The sequence below is a fragment of the Gorilla gorilla genome, chromosome 17 (genome assembly GCF_029281585.2).
Source record: "Gorilla gorilla gorilla isolate KB3781 chromosome 17, NHGRI_mGorGor1-v2.1_pri, whole genome shotgun sequence".
In the NCBI taxonomy this organism is placed as follows: Eukaryota; Metazoa; Chordata; class Mammalia; order Primates; family Hominidae; genus Gorilla; species Gorilla gorilla.
In genome coordinates, this window is record NC_073241.2 from 89,446,347 (window position 1) to 89,458,876 (window position 12,530).

The 12,530-nt window shown below is 36.7% G+C and overlaps 1 long non-coding RNA gene across 1 annotated transcript in view; it reads left to right on the plus strand.

Annotated features, from left to right (window-relative positions):
• The first annotated feature begins 43 nt into the window (after window positions 1-43).
• The window catches only part of LOC134757402 (uncharacterized), a 36,122-nt gene continuing 23,635 nt past the window's right edge, over window positions 44-12,530 (plus strand). Inside the window, exons 1-2 of the long non-coding RNA XR_010131291.1 lie at window positions 44-233; window positions 4,502-4,657. This is a non-coding gene — a long non-coding RNA (uncharacterized lncRNA). The remainder of the gene's footprint in view (window positions 234-4,501; window positions 4,658-12,530) is intronic.

Here is a 12,530-nt window from a genome sequence, read left to right on the forward strand (position 1 = left end):
TTTTAAAAACTGTGTTTTCCTTTCTTAATTTTTGGTCATTGAAGCTAGCACTTGTTTGCTGAACTGTGGAAGAACTGCAAGGTCACACACATTATTCATGATAAAGCAACCGAGCTGACAAGTCCGTGCTTAATTCAAGAATAACCAGTAGAAGAGAGAGAAAACACAAGGAGTTAACCACCATCGCCAGTGCTCTCTCAAAGGAAGAGGGGTTAACAGATGAATTCGCAAAGGTAGGCAGATCTATAGAGAACACTGAATGCCATGTGTAAATCCTCATGAAACTCCAGAAACAGGAACACCACACAATGTATATACTTTGATTTACACATTCTGCTACAAAAGAAAAAAAGACACCATTACAACTTTGTAACTGCAATCACCCCCCTATTTAATACCTGTTGGGTATAATCAGCACTATATTTGGTCTGGGGAGTTTGGAAAACGGAAAAGCTATTTCAGCTTTCTTAAATGATTTAGGAGTGATGCAGAGTATAAAATCTCAAATTAAAAGTGAAGCTGAGTCATTCCTGGGTCTGGAGATGCCTACTCTCAGATTGAAGAAATCAAGAGTACTGCAGACCACTGGGACCTGCCTAGGTGGAACTCAGCATGACTCTGGTGCAGATGGAAAGAAACATTTGGGAACATTGAGATTCATAGTTTTTGGGTGTAACTTTGAGGATATTTGAAAGCACTTCAACAGAATTGAACACTCAGGAGGTGGGGGACAGATGTTTACAGGCCAATGTTAGATGGAGGGGAAGTAAAAACCAGGGTTAGACTCTCTGGCCAGAACTTGAAATATTTTCCTGGTTATTGGCTTGTCCAGTACTTTCTGTTCAAATGTTCAAGGGTCAAACTTGATGTGTCCTCATGTCTTTTCCTGACTTTGGACTCATGTGGATGCAGGAGCCTTGTCCTTATTTCTTCTCTTCCGTCCCAGTGGTTGAAATCAGGCTTTGTAATTTTTAAAATTGGTTATATTAAAGAGATGGGCCAGCAACTTTTGGTCAAGTAAGTACTCTATTTGACTTTCAAACAACTTCTTTGAAACAGATTATCTCAGATCTCTCTTTTAATACAGTAAGTATTTTATGAACCAGGATTAATTCGATCAGGGTCAGTTAAAGTTTCATCACTTCTTTGAGGTTGCTTAATATTTGACTTTGTGTGATCCTACAAGATTATTTTTGCTTGAAAAAGGCTTGTCTGAGTACTTGAAGCACAGAAGAAAATGAATAGTTTCTTAACATGGGCATACACATAAATTATATAGCGTAATTACAAAGAAACTTACATACCCAGGTGAGGGTGAACTTTGGTGGAGTAATTGCATATCTGCGACGCTAAAAGCAATATTTAATAAATATTTAATGAGTAGCTTATTTCTTAATTTCTTTTTCTTAAAGTGTCTTTTTGGGGACAGAGTCTTGCTCTGTTGCCCATGCTGGAGTGCAGTGGTGCAATCTTGGATCACTGCAACCTCCACTTCCCAGGTTCAAACAATTCTCCTGCCTCAGCCTCCCAAGTAGCTGAATTACAGGTGTGCACCACCATGCCCAGCTTTTTTTTTTTTTTAATTTTAGTAGAGACAGGGTTTCACCACATTGGCCAGGTGGGTCTTGAACTCCTGAACTCAAGTGATCTGCCCGCCTTGGCCTCCCAAAGTGCTGGGATGAGGCATGAGACACCATGCCAGGCTTTATTTCTTAAATTCGTAAGGATGATGATTAACATTTTAGGCAGAACAAGTCTTAATTTTGAGAATATCACAGTTAGAAGCTCTTATTCCTAGGCACTAACATCTAAGCTTAATCAAAACCACTTGTATGTTTTTTTCCAAATGCTCCCTAAGGGGTAGATAAAGCCCCAGTGTGAGAGTGCAGGATTCTGCCTACAGGGTTATGATTGAGCTGGAATGCCAATTTAAATATTCCCACTACAAAGCCCATTTTCTTTTTATTATATGGTAATATGATTCTTCTTCCTAGAAGTCTGATAACCAGGTGACAGATGGAACCAAACTGTCTGAAAATGACAAACGAATGAATAGATGAATGAATAAACACAGATAGCCATGAAGTTCACATATCAATTTAAAGCTACAAAATTGAAAGGTAGAGAGGGTACTTGTCTATATTCTTTTTATAATATGCCATTTTCAATCTATTTTGAATGGCAGAAATTCTTATGAAACAGTTGTATTTATTGCAGAGGTTATAATTTAGAATTAAGAAAAACTATAGATTTTATTTATTTGGCATTTATGTATTACTCTTTTGTGAAGGCATTTGTATAGAAATTGTCTGTAATACTACATAGAGAAAATAATAGCATAACACTAAACGTTGTTGTGTTAGGCTGTTCTCACACTGCTGTAAATAAATGCTTCAGACTGGGCAATTTACAAAGAAAAGAGGCTTAAATGGCTCATGGTTTCACAGCCTGTACAGGAAGCATGATGCTGGCATCTGCTCAGCTTCTGGGGAGGCCTCAGGAAACTTTCAGTCATGGTGAAAGGCAAAGGCGAAGCAGGCAACCTCTTCTATGGCTGGAGCGGGAGGAAGAGAGAGAGGGAGACAGGTTCCAGACACGTTTAAACAGCCAGATCTCATAAGAAGTCTGTCACGAGAACAGCACCAAAAAGGTGGTGCTAAACTATTCGTGAGAACTCCATCCCTATGATCCAGTCACCTCCCAACAGGCTCCACCTCCAACAATGGGGATTACTATTTGACCTGAGGTTTGAGCAGGGACACAGATCCAAACCATATCAGCTGTCATGATTTTGCAATATTTGCCAACGTTCTGAATTGCTTAATATGAAACCCTTAAAAATTAGATTATTATTTGTCATAATCCCATTGAGTCTGGGATAAACGCAGGATAGTTTCAAAGTACATTATTTATGAATATATATGTACAGTAAAGCGTTACTATAAACTATATGTGTATATACATATCTCCATTTGATAATAGCCATTTTTTGCTATTTAAATATATTGAATTCACAGCTTTGAAAATAGGTCTGTTTACATTTAGAACTAATCTAATAGAATTATAGTATTCAATAATATTAAGTAATGGCAAAATAGGGTAGCCTTTGATTAAATGGCAAATCAGGTAAATAAATATGCATTAGAAAAATGAGAAATGGAGGTAGGGAGGAAGAGAAGAATGGAGAGAGAGACTGACTCCTATAATGAGTTAGAATAGAGGGACTTGTTAATGACAATGCTAATGATGGTGTTGATGAAATGTTTAATAACAAGTAATTATTAGTGACAATTATTTTATAGTGCATGTTATTTAGCAAAATTGTAAGAGAATTTGTTCTATTCCTGAAATTTAAAAAATTAAAATTTAGTGTATATTATAACTTGACATAAGATTCATTTAGTTTGCTTTTGTATTGAGCTTTAATTTCCCTAAAATATAAAAACTCTAAATGTTTATTTATTAAGAAAATTATCAGTTCCAAAGGTAGTTTTTCAATGTTTCATTTTAAAAAAGTTAAAAGTACTTTCATTTCTCCTAAAATTTAACAACATTGATGGGAAATGAAGCAATAGAGAGAACTGGACCTCCAACATTTAGCAGAATGTACATCATTTGAAGATCATTCAGTGGAATTTTTCTGTCAAGCCATACTTTCTTTCTTTGTTTTTAAAGACAGGATCTCACTCTGTTACCCAGGCTAGAGTTTAGTGTATAATCACAGCTCACTGCAGCCTTGAGCTCAAATAAGTCTCCCTCCTCAGCCTCCCAAGTAGCTGGGACTACAGGTGCACACCACCACACTCAGCAATTTTTTTTTTCTTTTAGAGCCTGGATCTCGCTTTGTTGCCCCTGCCTGGTTTTGAACTCCTGACCTTAAGCAATCCTCCCACCTTAGCCTCCCAAAGTGCTAGGATCATAGATGTGAGCCACTATGTCCAACCATACTTTCTCTTGAGAAGTGATTCATTATCAGTGATTTTAAAAAAGAGATAGTAATTAGGTATGACCAAAATTTTACTAAAGATTTAGAGTATTCTTTCTCTCTCTCCCCAACCCCTCCTCTTTCTTTCGCTCTCATTCCTTTGTTTTCCTTTCTTTTTTTCTTTTTCTTTTTCCCTTTATTTCTTTGAAAAAATATTCATCATGTGTGTTATACGTAGCAGTTATTGAATGAATGAAAACATGTAAAGGAGAAATAAATGTGGGTCAGAACTATTAAGTATTTTTTGGAAAATTATCTTGGGACTCATCAAAGATAATTTAGAAATGGTCATAAAAATCATTTTAAATTCTACTATTTTCTAGTCATTTTATTCTATAAGTTGTTGAAAAACCAAAATCTTACAATTGGATTTCATGTGAAATTATCTTATGCTGTTGTCTCTCTTTCAAATGCAAAGTTTATGTGTCCTGTGCATGTTAATGCCAATTTTTCATCATCCCACCACGTTAAGAAATTTTCTGTCCCAAATATCTTTGTCATATGTACATATTTTAGACAGCTCTTCTGGCCAAGAATGTGGATCATTTGCAGCATAGAGGCAAGTTGATATATATAGCATCATGACAGTGAAGCAAATTCCACAAAAACTGCTAATGGACAGAGAAATTTCATGGAGAAAAGCTAGCAGACAGAGCTGGAATAAAACAATGGGTAAGTCTGTAAGTGAAAGTTAACTGTTGGCATTTTATTTTCAGGACAGTTGTTCCAATACAGCCTTGTCAGTAATAAAATAATGTTTCATTTTGCTATTCAAATTCTGATTCATCATGAACTGATTCTTTTTTTGCTTTAATCTCAGTAATGGATTTAAACAATATTAATTCAGCATCCTTCAGAGAATACTGTGTTTATGTACATTTTGTATTTCTGTCTTACTTTTGACAAGAGAAGTCTATTAAGTACTTTATCGTAGAGATCTTCCTTTTTTTGGTGAAATGGCACCAGTATCTGCCCAGCTGCTGAAACCTGAAAACAAAGGTCATACTGAATTATTCACTCTCTTTTATTAATACTTCCATTCATCCAATCATCTCTAGGCCAGGTTACCTACCTCTGAATTCCTCCAGTCCTCATCTTTCCCTTCCCCTGTCACTGTCACTATACCAGGGCAGGTTATCTTTATATCGATATCGATATCAATATCAATATCTATATCTTCTATATCTATATTGAGAGAAAGTGCAACAACCCCTTTGTTGACTTGCTAGCAATCAAGTCTTTGATTTGCCAACAAAGTATTCCTTTCAATGCGCAGATTTAATTCATATAGCATTTTCCTATTCACGTTTCTTCCACTGCTTGCTGTCACTGGATAAAATGTAAAGTTTCCTTGCATTGCAAAGGGGCCTCATGATCTGGCCCTTTTCACTTCAGCATCTGCTTCTTCCTATTCTCTGTCCCATCACCAGCTGAGCAGAACATCTCATGTTTCAGCCTTCCTCCAAGAAGTTCTCTTACCCACCTCCCCATCCAGGAAACATAAGCTTATCTTTCAAGTCAGGTTATTGTACTCAAGACTCTTCCACACACTTAAAGGCTACACTTTCTGTGACCCTAACGTACCCTGGACTTATTCATCTTATATTATTACTTTTTTGTCTCTACATCAGACATGAATTCATTGAAGCAAAAACATCTATCATTTCTGTCTTGAGTTCTCAGTTCTCTGCATTGTGAGGATAACATAGTATATGTTCAATAAATATTTGTTGAATAAATGAATGAATCAACTACTCTGTGATACATATATCTGCATGGATGACTGCAGACAACCTAAGATCTTCATGTTAAAAATTAGCTCATCATTTCTTTTCTTGATTTTCTTGTCTTAGAGTTACGCTTCCATTCTCTAAAGTGAAAAGACTGTGAGTAACCTGGTTTCTGTCTCTCTCTCCCTCCCTCCTACCTTTAATAAAAAAGAGATCAGAGTCATATGAACTTAAAATTTACCAAATTTCCCTCAAGTTAACTATATGGCTAATATTTAACTTATATCTTTGTTCCAGGCTCTTTTCATTCCAATTCATTCTCCAAACTACTGCCAGATTTATCTTTTCTGAGATCCCATCTGCATCTCCTCTATTTGAAAATTTTCACTAATTCTCGTTGCCTGTAAGTATGGTAGCCTGAATTGTAAGACTCTGCCATATCACCGCAACATGTCTTTTGTTTACCATTTGATGATAAAACCAATTCTATGTATACCCTATACAATAGTTACACCAAATATTTTGTCTTTCCCAAAATATGCTATATTCACAGGTATCTTAAGATATTTAAACATGCTCATCACTGCTTGGGTCAGTGAACTCCTATATTTAAGACTCAAAGTTGGATGAAAGTTGGATGAAAAGAAATGCGTCAGACCTTATAATATCTTACTCTCTACCCTAATGTTCCATTTATTTATTTATTTATTTATTCACTGATTTCTCAAACTTTATTTTTACACTAATTTTATGTTAGGCCTTATTTTAGGTACTGGAGTGTTAAAAGATTAAAAATAAAAGTTAAATCCTGTTATTAATAATATTCACACACTTGAGGTAAAATAAATAGCATAATTTTTTTGAAAAATGTACTAACAATTTGTTTGATTTTTCTTACAAAACTCTCTAATTATATGCTTTATAGACTATAACATTACAGTTTTATAAATTGCCAGAAATATCCTCTTTTGACTCCCTGCCTTCCTTTACTTTTCATCATCAGTCTCTGAGACGTATCTTATTTTCTCTTCAGTTTCTCGATCATAATTCTCAATCTCCATTAAGATGGAAGTCCTTGAAATGTCCATAAATCTTGTATATTACTGTAGTGTTGGAGAGACCACTGGAAATGTACTGTTCTCTGAGGTGTTTTTAGTTGTCAATCATGCTCCTTGAATCCTGCTTTTCAGGGACTGCATTTTAATCATGGTTCCCATGCACTGTTAACTATTTAGTTGACTATCTCTCCTGTCATTTGTGAATTTCTTGAGGGAAGGAGCTTATCTTGTTCATTTTTAGAATTCCAGCTCTGCACAATGTTGGGTACATAATACTCAAACATTTTTTGAAAAAATAAGTGAATGAATGAATGAATGACTATTGCAATTTCACTCTTGACTTAGGAGATAGACCCCAAATATTTGTTGACAGGCAGTAGCATTGGTTGCTGACAGAGAATGTTCTTTTCTCTATTTGCTTTTTTCTCTATTTGCTTCACAAATAGTTCAGAGACACTCCAAAAATCCTTTTGGGGATGTAAATGCTACATTTTTATTCTTTGATATTAATGGCATAGATACTCTCTTCAGCAAACACCTCTTAAGGAATTCTTTAGATTAATTGACACTCCCCATCACCTGTCCAGAATGTGCTAGCTCCATTACATGCATTGTCTCATTTAATCCTCATTCACCCCATCTTTTTAAAAAATTGATGTGTAGTAGATGTACCTCGTTTTAGGATACATGTGATAATTTAATACATTCAACTTCTGGGCACCCCTTTAATAGGCCTGCAAACCTCTGCTTTTCTCACTTGACTTGTATGCTTGCTGACAGTCAGGTTCTGTTTGTTCCAAAACCTGTTAGTGCCAGCTGTAGTTAATATGGAAATTATGTCATTTAATTAAGACTGTATAAACTTGCTAATGTTAAATATCAAAAGCAAGAAGGTTATTTTTTTCTGGGAAAATTAAGTTAATTCTTTCAAAAGATGTAACGAAAAAGAATTGCTAGAAAACTGCTTTCAAATTAGCTTTGGGGAGGTCTCTATAAAAGACTGAGAGGAATATGTAATCATATAACTTCAGATATAGTCTTGGATTCTAGCTCCGTTTATGTATTTATGTATGTATGTATTTATTTATTTATCTAAAGATGGAGTCTTGCTCTGTCACCCAAGCTGGGGTGCAATGGCGCGATCTCAGCTCACTGCAACCTCCACCTCCTGGGTTCAAGTGATTCTCCTCTCTCAGCCTCCCGAGTAGCTGGATTACAGGTGCATGCTGCCACACCTGGCTAATTTTTTGTATTTTAATAGAGATGGGGTTTTACCGTATTGCCCAGGCTGGTCTTTTACTCCATTTATTTTTTAAAACAACCTTAAGCAAATGCATCATAAGTATAAAGATGAAGCAGAACCCGAGGATTCATATCCAGGAAAAGGCCTAGGTTTTTCTAAGTTAAAAGATCAGCAAATAAATGTACATTTAAATGTTCTAAGCTGAAATAAAATGTTGAAGGTGAATATATATCGTTTTAATGATTACCCACATTAACTCACTTTTTGAGCATTTGATCATGGTTTTGGTTGCTTGCGTAAGATTGCTTCTTATGGATTTACAATCTTCTTTCTAAAATGCTGTATTTATTTTTATTTTTGATAGTAGTCATAATCACATCTAGTAAGAAATTAGTGTGTGGCAGGCTCTGGGCTAGGTCCATTAAATGCATTGTCTCATTTAATCCTCATTATCCCCATCTTTTTATTGATACATACTAGATGTTCATAGTTTGGGAGTACATGTGATAACTTAATAACTTTGGATAATCTGTAAAGATCAAATCAGTGTACTTGGGCTATCTGTCACCTTAAACAGTTGTCTTTTGTTTATGCTAGAACAATTTGAATGCTTCTTTTCTAGCTATTTTGAAATATACGACAGAGTGTTGTAAACTATAGTCACCCTAGTTGTCTGTCTAATACTAGCTCTTATTTCTTCTATCAAACCGTATATTTGTACCCATTAATCAACTTCTCATCCCACCTCCCTAGTACCCTTCCCGGGCTCTGGTAATCACTGATCTACTCTCTATCTTCATGAGATTCACTTTTTTTTAGCTCCCACATGTGAGTGAGAACGTGATATTTGACTTTCTGTGCTTGGCTTGACAGTGTGGTGATTCCTCAAGGATCTAGAACTAGAAATACCATTTGACCCAGCCATCCCATTATTGGGTATATACCCAAAGGATTATAAATCATTCTACTATAAAGACGCATGCACACGTATGTTTGTTGCTGCACTATTCACAATAGCAAAGACTTGGAACCAACTCAAATGTCCATCAATGATAGACTGGATTAAGAAAATGTGGCACATATACATCATGGAATACTATGCAGCCATAAAAAAGGATGAGTTCATGTCCTTTGTAGGGACATGGATGAAGCTGGAAACCATCATTCTGAGCAAACTATCGCAAGGACAGAAAACCAAACACCGCATGTTCTCACTTATAGGTGGGAATTGAACAATGAGAACACTTGGACACAGGGTGGGGAACTTCACACACCAGGGCCTGTCATGGGGTGGTGGGAGGGGGGTGGGATAGCATTAGGAGAAATACCTAATGTAAATGACGAGTTAATGGGTACAGCACACCAACATGGCACATGTATACATATGTAACAAAGCTGCACGTTGTGCACATGTACCCTAGAACTGAAAGTATATAAAAAAAACAAAAACAAAACAATTACTCCAGTTCCCTCCTAACACAAAAACAAAAACCATGCACCTTGATCCAATTACTTTTAGTCACTTTCTACTGAAACATTTGAGTAGATTTTGGTTCCCCAAAAATTATTTTACAGTATCCAAGGGGAAGTATCTCTTCTTCATCATAGCACAGTGTCCTAAGTTGTTGTTTTTTTCAGCATGTGACTATCTTTAGAAAGCCCTCAATTCTCATGGAAACCATTCATAATACAAGGATACTCATGGGCCCAGACAAATTAGTATAGAAAAGTGCCTTACCCTTCACTACAGAACAAGTTAGGAAGGTCAACTGTGGGCAGATGTGCAGGGTCTTGAATTAATGCTTCAAAAGCATAACTAAAATTTTACTTTTCTTTCCTGTCTCATCCAAACCAGTGATATAACCCTTCTGAGACTCATGATAGACAAAACAGTTCTCGTGTACCAGATTGCTTTGTATGGGACCATATGTCTAAATCCTTCACCAAAAGTCTGAGATTTAAGAAAAACATAATCCCCAGACACAGTTATTAGGGATTCCAAATCCTGTTAGGCTGTGAGTTTAACTGCTTACGCAAAGTGGATTTGGTCCCTCATACACTGTAGCATTGACATTGGAGAAAAAGAGGCACAACCAGAGAGGTGGAACAATAATGTGTTGATTTAATGTTCCACCAAGTTGTTGAGGGGTCAGTGATCTGAATAAACAATGAAGCAAGTTTATAAAATTAACTATGGTACTCCAAAGAACAGATATTTTAAGTGTTTTGTTCAGTTTATTTTTCACAAATGTTATTAAATTTTTATTTTAGTGCATGCATATGTTACGTATCAGAGCTCATAGTTGAACAAAGGAGGGAATAAATTAGCAATTTGGGGAATGTTGAAAATTAGAATGTTGGGTCTTGGCTGGGCGCCGTGGCTCTCTTATGAACTTGAATACAGGTTCATAAAAGTAAAAGGGAAAACTGTGCCTGGGAGAGGCACCAGAGAAGAGAGGAGTCTGAGAGTCCAGAGATGAAGTTCTCTGAGAACTCCCACTGCAATTAGGTAAGAATCCACTCTCATGACCATGGTTTCTCAAACTGCTCAAAGTGCTGGTGCAATCCCAGCACTTTGGGAGGCAGAGGCGGGCAGATTACTTGAGGTCAAAAGTTCGAGACCAGCCTGGCCAACATGGTGAAACCCTGTCTCTACTAAAAATACAGAAATTAACTGGGTGTGGTGATGCACACCTGTAATCCCAGCTACTGGGGAAGCTGAGGCAGGAGAATCGCTTGAACCTGGAGGCGGAGGTTGCAGTGAGCCGAGATTGTGCCACTGCACTCCAGCCTGGGGTGACAGAGCGAGACTCTGTCTTTAAAAAAAAAAAAAAGTTGGGTCTACAGAATGTCATTAAACTCAGTTTGCAAAGTAGAGCCCAGGATATAAAGAGAAAAATTAAGATAGGAGAGCACAACTTGAATACAGGTTCATAAAATTACAAGGGAAAACTGTGCTGGGAGAGGCAACAGAGAAGAGAGGAGTCTGAGAGTCCGGAGATGAAGTTCTCTGAGAACTCCCACTGCAATTAGGTAAGAATCCACTCTCATGACCATGGTTTCTCAAACTGCTAGGTGCTGCCTCCTCTCTGGAATCTTGTACTTTCTAGTTCACCATTCCCAGCTATATCAGCAGCTATTTTTTTTCTTATTTGACACCTCCCTCAGCTTTTCATCCTTGCTGTCCCATTTTTTTCCTTGGGGGTGGGGAATGCTCTCCCTGAATCCTCACATGAATGGCTCCTTCTTGCCACTTTTATCTTCCTTCAAATATTATTTGTTCCAACCCATGTTCCATGACCACCTGCCTAAGGTGGGCACCCACACTCCCATCCCTCTTGCCATCTTCTCTCATCTACCTGTTCTATTACCTTATAGCACCTACTGGTTTCGAAATTATTCTTACTCATTAGTTTACTTGTTTGTTTGTTTTTATTTGTATCTGTCCAGTGTGGTCAGAATATGACCTCTTTGAGGTTAGACATTTGTTTGTTATGGTATTCTCCGTGTTCATAGTAGTGAAGGTAGGCTGAGCATGGTGGCTTATGCCTGTAATCTCAGCACTTTGGGAGGCCAAAGTGGGTGGATCACTGGAGGCCAGGAGTTTGAGACCAGCTTGGGCAAGATCGCAAGACCTCATCTCTACCCAAAATAAAAATTAGCTGAGCGTGGTGGCACAAATCTGTAGTCCTAGTTATTCAGGAGGCTGAGGTGGGGGCATTTTTTGAGCCCAGGAATCCTAGCCTGCAGTGAGCTGTGATCATGCCACTGCACTCCCATCTGGATGATAGGGCAAGATCCTATTTAAAAAAAAAAAAAATGAAAGAAAGAAAAAAAAGAACACACACACACACACACACACACACACACACACACATAGGATAGTGAAGGTGCTTAATAAATAATCGTTAAATAAATAAATGTGTATTGACATAAAAAACACTAACAAGAGATATATGCTATGTTTCCAGTGGTTAAAACAGAAACAGTCTATATACGGTTTTAAAAAAGCTTGTATTTGCACAGGAAAAAGTCTCCTGAAATAAATATATTAAAATATTAATATGTTTTTTTCATCTTGTGGGGGGAAAATTTTACTACAGTCTCTATATTAATATAATAAATAACAATTAGCAATTTTATATGCTTATGATTACTTACATGATAAAGTGAAAATATAAGAGAAAAAGAAATGTTCGAAAAAGTTGACATCAGTAGAAACTGTGCAAGCAGCACTTTCAAGATGGAGTAGAATGGTTAGCAAACAGCTCTCCTTTGTGTTTCAGCATTTAAAAATAAAGCAAGAAGTTTTATTTTTTTCCTGATTTGATTAAGTGGAGAGAATAAAAGAAGGACAGCTAGCATATGGAGCCACAGAACTTCTGGCCAATAAGGAGTGTAGAGCAACAACAACCAAACATATAAACTCTTTACTTGTCTAATTGTTTAATTAAGGAGAGTAGTTTGCAGGTAGATGATGGAGAGTAGGTTCTGTAAGTCAGATGGATGAGGAT